This window comes from Labeo rohita, unplaced genomic scaffold (assembly GCF_022985175.1).
Source record: "Labeo rohita strain BAU-BD-2019 unplaced genomic scaffold, IGBB_LRoh.1.0 scaffold_743, whole genome shotgun sequence".
Lineage (NCBI taxonomy): Eukaryota > Metazoa > Chordata > Actinopteri > Cypriniformes > Cyprinidae > Labeo > Labeo rohita.
The window spans coordinates 31,850-39,166 of record NW_026129682.1 but is presented as its reverse complement, the minus strand read 5'-3'; the positions used below and the strand labels follow the sequence as shown (position 1 = coordinate 39,166).

General features: G+C 29.7%; 1 long non-coding RNA gene across 1 annotated transcript; it reads right to left on the bottom strand.

The window, feature by feature from the left end:
• Positions 1–2,531: 2,531 nt before the first annotated feature.
• LOC127161805 (uncharacterized) lies at positions 2,532–7,317 on the bottom strand. The gene is made up of 4 exons (XR_007827178.1): positions 7,118–7,317; positions 6,978–7,013; positions 4,782–4,817; positions 2,532–2,604 (listed from the first exon to the last, which is right to left on the bottom strand). It is a non-coding gene; the product is annotated as an uncharacterized LOC127161805 (long non-coding RNA).

Sequence of the window (7,317 nt, the reverse complement as noted above, 5' to 3'; positions counted from 1 at the left end):
AAAGATGCCAAACTACATCTGAGGCTGTATCTCTGCAAACCTTTGACATATTGACACCAAATTTTAAATGTGCCATTGTCACCTCACACTGACCACGCCACATCAATTTGGTAACAGTGCCACCTACTGGTCAGAAGTAATACACCATTCATTAAATATTAATAATGAAATTTCCAAAAATGCTAATAGCTTTTGATTACATTAGCCTATTGTAATGAAACTGGTCTCAAAACATTCCTTGGGTCATGCCGACAACATACATACCAATTATACCATACTTGGGCAAACTTCCTGTCCACTGTTTTGATTAATGTACAAAACCTATTTGTTTGAACTCCTCCTAGACCGTTAGTCCGATTTTTACCAAATTTGACTCAAATTATCTTCAGACTGTCCTGACTCAAAGTTATGGATTTCATGTCGATAGAGTAAACCGTTTTCGTACAGAGCCACTATAGATTTTAGGCTTGATGCCAAAATGATTCTGAGGCTGTATCTCTGTAAAGCTTTGGCATAATGACACCAAAGTTTGTGTGTGTCATTGTCACCTCACACAGAACGCATCACATCAATTTGAAAACAGCACCACCTATTGGTCAAAAGTGATAAGCCATTAAATTATATTATTGTTTGTATTTATGATTTTTCAGCCATTTCAACTGATATTATTCTAAAATGACTTTAGTTACTCATTGTTACAGTCGGTCTGTTGCTCCTTGCCGTGCTTAGGTCCTCGTTCTGCCTCTGTTGTGCTTGGCCCCGCAATTGCTGCTTGCAGCTATATTTATAATTCTAATTGTTATACAGATAAATACAGTATTATTCATAGAGTATTTCTTTTTTTCTTAAATTTAATAGAAATGTATGTAAAATTACAAAATAAAGGTGTCACCACCAGATGGTGCAAATGGCACCATTTCTCACACTATTAAAACAACAACAAGAACACAATAAATATCACATGACTTGCAGCAAAAACTGTAAAATTAGTAGACAAAAACTGTTATATACATTTAAACAAAAACTTTTGAATATATATTTTTTGCTGTTTCAAACTGTAAATAAGCCGTTTACATGTTTCCTCTATTTTTTAGGAAGTTTAAAGATTTTGTGCCTTTTGTTTAAATATCATGAAGAGCCAACCTCAAGATTACAGATCATAGTTTACCTTCAACCAGTCAAAACTAGTTGAGTTTGTTATGATAGTATATGAAATCACCACCAGATCGTGCAAATACCATTTCTCACACTATTAAAACAACAACACAATAAAGATCACATGACTGGCAGCAACAACTGTCTAACAAAAACTGTAAAATTAGTAAACAAAAACTATATATATAAAAAAAACAAGTTAAATATCCTAACTTAAATAAAGTGCAAAAATTGTATTTAAACTTTAACAAACATTGTTATTTTACAGATATTTTGTGAACTATTATGATCAAACACCTTTACTGTATACATAATTAAATAAATAAACTTAAATGACTTGTTCTCTCAGATCTTGGGAGAACTTTATCAGATCTCTGAAGATCTGAGCATCTTCATTTATTACAAAGCAGTCAAACATGATTTCATACAGAAGTTCATTTTAAGAATTACAGAAAATAGCAGAGTTTGTTGTCACCATGATAGAGATCAGCTTTAGTTGGGCTCTTGAGCCTTGATTAAAGTGTTAGTTCTGTCTGCTTTAACTCTGTGTTTCTAAAGCACATTTGTTAAAGCGACAAATGCAAGGGGAAACTGAGGTCAGATGACACTGGCTATTTATTGCTGGTGCTGTAGGCATGAGGAAGTAGCAGTTAATACTAAATCATTTAAAGGCTAGCTTTGTCAACTATTAATACTGCATAAAATTGAAAACCTGTTAATTCTCAATAAAAACTTTTGTATGAAAGAAATCAGGTTAATCTTCTTTATGGAGTTCTTTAATTTTTTTTTTTTTTTACCATTTTATTTTAATTAAGATATCTCATCAGAATAATTCAAGCAATATTTGTTTTACAAAACATTTAATGAACATTTCCACAAAAGTGTATTTATTTATTTATTTTATATTATTTAAATTAGAATATATTACTTTCATTTTATAGTTTTTGTTTTGAACTATATATATATATATATATATATATACATTTTTTTTTTTTTTTTTTAAGTCTGTTCAAAAAATGGCCAAAAATAAATTAGTAGAAAATATATGCATGTAAATATATTTTGGAATATATTTAACAAATATACTTTTTGGCCATTCTTTGTATATTTTAAAATATATTTGAAAATATATTTTTTTGCTGTAGGGATTGTTTCAAACTGTAAAAAAACTGTTTACATGTTTCCTCTATTTTTACACAAGAATTTTGGCAACCACCGCTGCTGGTTTCTTTACCGTAAAAACAACTAATTTTTGCGCTTGATCCAATAATACATGGTGTAAATGTACAACATCGATATCACTGTATTGTTGACTGTAGGTCTAAATCAGTTTCAGCTTTGAAATAAATGAACGCTTGTATGTAAAATACATGAGCAAACAAAGTTGTCAAAGGTGTGAGATTGATGTCTTACCATGTGATATTTCCTCATTGTCCCCGAGTAAAGCCACTGTTAAATGTTATGAAAAAAAAAGTTAAATCATAATAGGTCACCAAATAATTATAAAACCATGATTCAGTTTATGTAATACAGAGCAATACAAATCTACACACCATTCTCCATTTTCCTCCTTTGTCAGTGTTTGTAGTAAAATACAGATATTTAGGTCAACAGATTTCTTCAAATTAATAAATAATCAAAATCATAACAATTGGTCTTGTTTGCTCTAAGCCTCTGTTCTTATCCGACCAGGAAGTTTGAAGATTTTGTGCCTTTTAAATATCATGAAGAGCCAACCTCAATATTGCGCATAGTTTACCTTCAACCAGTCAAAACTAGTTGAGTTTGTTATGATAATATATGAAATCACCACCAGATGGTGCAAATGGTACCATTTCTCACACTATTAAAACAACATCAACAACACAATAAAGATCACATGACTGGCAGCAACAACTATGAACCAAAAACTGTAAAAAACAAAACAAGTAAAATATCCTAACTTAAATAAAGTGCAAAAATTGTATTTAAACTTCAACAAACACTGTTATTTTACAAATATTTCACGAACTATTATGATCAAACACCTTTACTGTATAAATAAATAAATAAACTTAAATGACTCTCTCAAGATCCGAGCATCTTCATTTATTACAAAGCAGTCAAACATGATTTCATACAGAAGTTCATTTTAAGAATTACAGAGTTTCAGATGTTGCTGTTTTATTAAAAACAGCCGAGTTTGTTGTCACCATGATAGAGATCAGCTTTAGTTGGGCTTTTGAGTCTTGATTAAAGTGTTAGTTTTGTCTGCTTTAACTCTGTGTTTCTAAAGCACGTTTGTTAAAGCGACAAATGCAAGGGGAAACTGAGGTCAGATGACACTGGCTATTTATTGCTGGTGCTGTAGGCATGAGGAAGTAGCAGTTAATACTAAATCATTTAAAGGCTAGCTTTGTCAACTATTAATACTGCATAAAATTGAAGGCTGTATTTTTGTTGTTCAGAATTTAAGTCAGTATAAACAAAATATATTGACCTGTGAGATTTAGATGCACAAAGACATCAAGAATCAGCACATGAATCTCAACAGTGGTGACACTCTTTAAAAAGCTTTTTTTTGTGAATCTACAGGTTGTTTTTTGATGTTCAGAGTTGATCTGTTCATCTGAATATTTTGTCATCATTTCTGAGATTCATACGCTGATTCTTGATGTCTGTGTGTGACTCAAACATCCTGCCAGAATATTTTCTACATGTCTTTATAAAATCTTTCAAAACACCACAGCTGTGTAAAATCAAAAACAAATATTAAATAATCAAAGACCAGATGATGAAACAATAACTACATGATGACAACATCTTCCAATGAGGGTTTATCCTGTTATTTTGCCATAACAGATGTGCTTCAGTAAACACTGACCTCCATCACGGTAACACCAAACGTTATTATTTCAGTAAAAATCTAAACCTGTTAATTCTCAATAAAAACTTGTATGAAAGAAATCAGGTTAATCTTCTTTATGGAGTTCTTTAATTTTTTTTTTTTTTTTTTTTTTTTTTTTTACCATTTTATTTTAATTAAGATATCTCATCAGAATAATTCAAGCAATATTTGTTTTATAAAACATTTAATGAACATTTCCACAAAAGTTTATTTATTTTATATTATTTAAATTAGAATATTTTACTTTCATTTTATAGTTTTTGTTTTGTACTGTATATATATATATATATATATATATATATATATATATATTTTTTTTTTTTTTTTAAGTCTGTTCAAAAAATGGCCAAAAATAAATTAGTAGAAAATATATGCATGTAAATATATTTTGGAATATATTTAACAAATATACTTTTTGGCCATTCTTTGTATATTTTAAAATATATTTGAAAATATATTTTTTTGCTGTAGGGATTGTTTCAAACTGTAAAAAAACTGTTTACATGTTTCCTCTATTTTTACACAAGAATTTTGGCAACCACCGCTGCTGGTTTCTTTACTGTAAAAACAACTAATTTTTGCGCTTGATCCAATAATATATGGTGTAAATGTACAACATCGATATCACTGTATTGTTGACTGTAGGTCTAAATCAGTTTCAGCTTTGAAATAAATGAACGCTTGTATGTAAAATACATGAGCAAACAAAGTTGTCAAAGGTGTGAGATTGATGTCTTACCATGTGATATTTCCTCATTGTCCCCGAGTAAAGCCACTGTTAAATGTTATGAAAAAAAAAGTTAAATCATAATAGGTCACCAAATAAGTATAAAACCATGATTCAGTTTATGTAATACAGAGCAATACAAATCTACACACCATTCTCCATTTTCCTCCTTTGTCAGTGTTTGTAGTAAAATACAGATATTTAGGTCAACAGATTTCTTCAAATTAATAAATAATCAAAATCATAACAATTGGTCTTGTTTGCTCTAAGCCTCTGTTCTTATCCGACCAGGAAGTTTGAAGATTTTGTGCCTTTTAAATATCATGAAGAGCCAACCTCAATATTGCGCATAGTTTACCTTCAACCAGTCAAAACTAGTTGAGTTTGTTATGATAATATATGAAATCACCACCAGATGGTGCAAATGGTACCATTTCTCACACTATTAAAACAACATCAACAACACAATAAAGATCACATGACTGGCAGCAACAACTATGAACCAAAAACTGTAAAAAACAAAACAAGTAAAATATCCTAACTTAAATAAAGTGCAAAAATTGTATTTAAACTTCAACAAACACTGTTATTTTACAAATATTTCACGAACTATTATGATCAAACACCTTTACTGTATAAATAAATAAATAAACTTAAATGACTCTCTCAAGATCCGAGCATCTTCATTTATTACAAAGCAGTCAAACATGATTTCATACAGAAGTTCATTTTAAGAATTACAGAGTTTCAGATGTTGCTGTTTTATTAAAAACAGCCGAGTTTGTTGTCACCATGATAGAGATCAGCTTTAGTTGGGCTTTTGAGTCTTGATTAAAGTGTTAGTTTTGTCTGCTTTAACTCTGTGTTTCTAAAGCACGTTTGTTAAAGCGACAAATGCAAGGGGAAACTGAGGTCAGATGACACTGGCTATTTATTGCTGGTGCTGTAGGCATGAGGAAGTAGCAGTTAATACTAAATCATTTAAAGGCTAGCTTTGTCAACTATTAATACTGCATAAAATTGAAGGCTGTATTTTTGTCGTTCAGAATTTAAGTCAGTATAAACAAAATATATTGACCTGTGAGATTTAGATGCACAAAGACATCAAGAATCAGCACATGAATCTCAACAGTGGTGACACTCTTTAAAAAGCTTTTTTTTGTGAATCTACAGGTTGTTTTGTGATGTTCAGAGTTGATCTGTTCATCTGAATATTTTGTCATCATTTCTGAGATTCATACGCTGATTCTTGATGTCTGTGTGTGATTCAAACATCCTGCCAGAATATTTTCTACATGTCTTTATAAAATCTTTCAAAACACCACAGCTGTGTAAAATCAAAAACAAATATTAAATAATCAAAGACCAGATGATGAAACAATAACTACATGATGACAACATCTTCCAATGAGGGTTTATCCTGTTATTTTGCCATAACAGATGTGCTTCAGTAAACACTGACCTCCATCACGGTAACACCAAACGTTATTATTTCAGTAAAATCTAAACCTGTTAATTCTCAATAAAAACTTGTATGAAAGAAATCAGGTTAATCTTCTTTATGGAGTTCTTTAATTTTTTTTTTTTTTTTTTTTTTTTTTTTTACCATTTTATTTTAATTAAGATATCTCATCAGAATAATTCAAGCAATATTTGTTTTATAAAACATTTAATGAACATTTCCACAAAAGTTTATTTATTTTATATTATTTAAATTAGAATATTTTACTTTCATTTTATAGTTTTTGTTTTGTACTGTATATATATATATATATATTTTTTTTATTTTTTTTTTTAAGTCTGTTCAAAAAATGGCCAAAAATAAATTAGTAGAAAATATATGCATGTAAATATATTTTGGAATATATTTAACAAATATACTTTTTGGCCATTCTTTGTATATTTTAAAATATATTTGAAAATATATTTTTTTGCTGTATGGGTTGTTTCAAACTGTAAAAAAACTGTTTACATGTTTCCTCTATTTTTACACAAGAATTTTGGCAACCACCGCTGCTGGTTTCTTTACTGTAAAAACAACTAATTTTTGCGCTTGATCCAATAATATATGGTGTAAATGTACAACATCGATATCACTGTATTGTTGACTGTAGGTCTAAATCAGTTTCAGCTTTGAAATAAATGAACGCTTGTATGTAAAATACATGAGCAAACAAAGTTGTCAAAGGTGTGAGATTGATGTCTTACCATGTGATATTTCCTCATTGTCCCCGAGTAAAGCCACTGTTAAATGTTATGAAAAAAAAAGTTAAATCATAATAGGTCACCAAATAAGTATAAAACCATGATTCAGTTTATGTAATACAGAGCAATACAAATCTACACACCATTCTCCATTTTCCTCCTTTGTCAGTGTTTGTAGTAAAATACAGATATTTAGGTCAACAGATTTCTTCAAATTAATAAATAATCAAAATCATAACAATTGGTCTTGTTTGCTCTAAGCCTCTGTTCTTATCCGACCAGGAAGTTTGAAGATTTTGTGCCTTTTAAATATCATGAAGAGCCAACCTCAATATTGCGCATA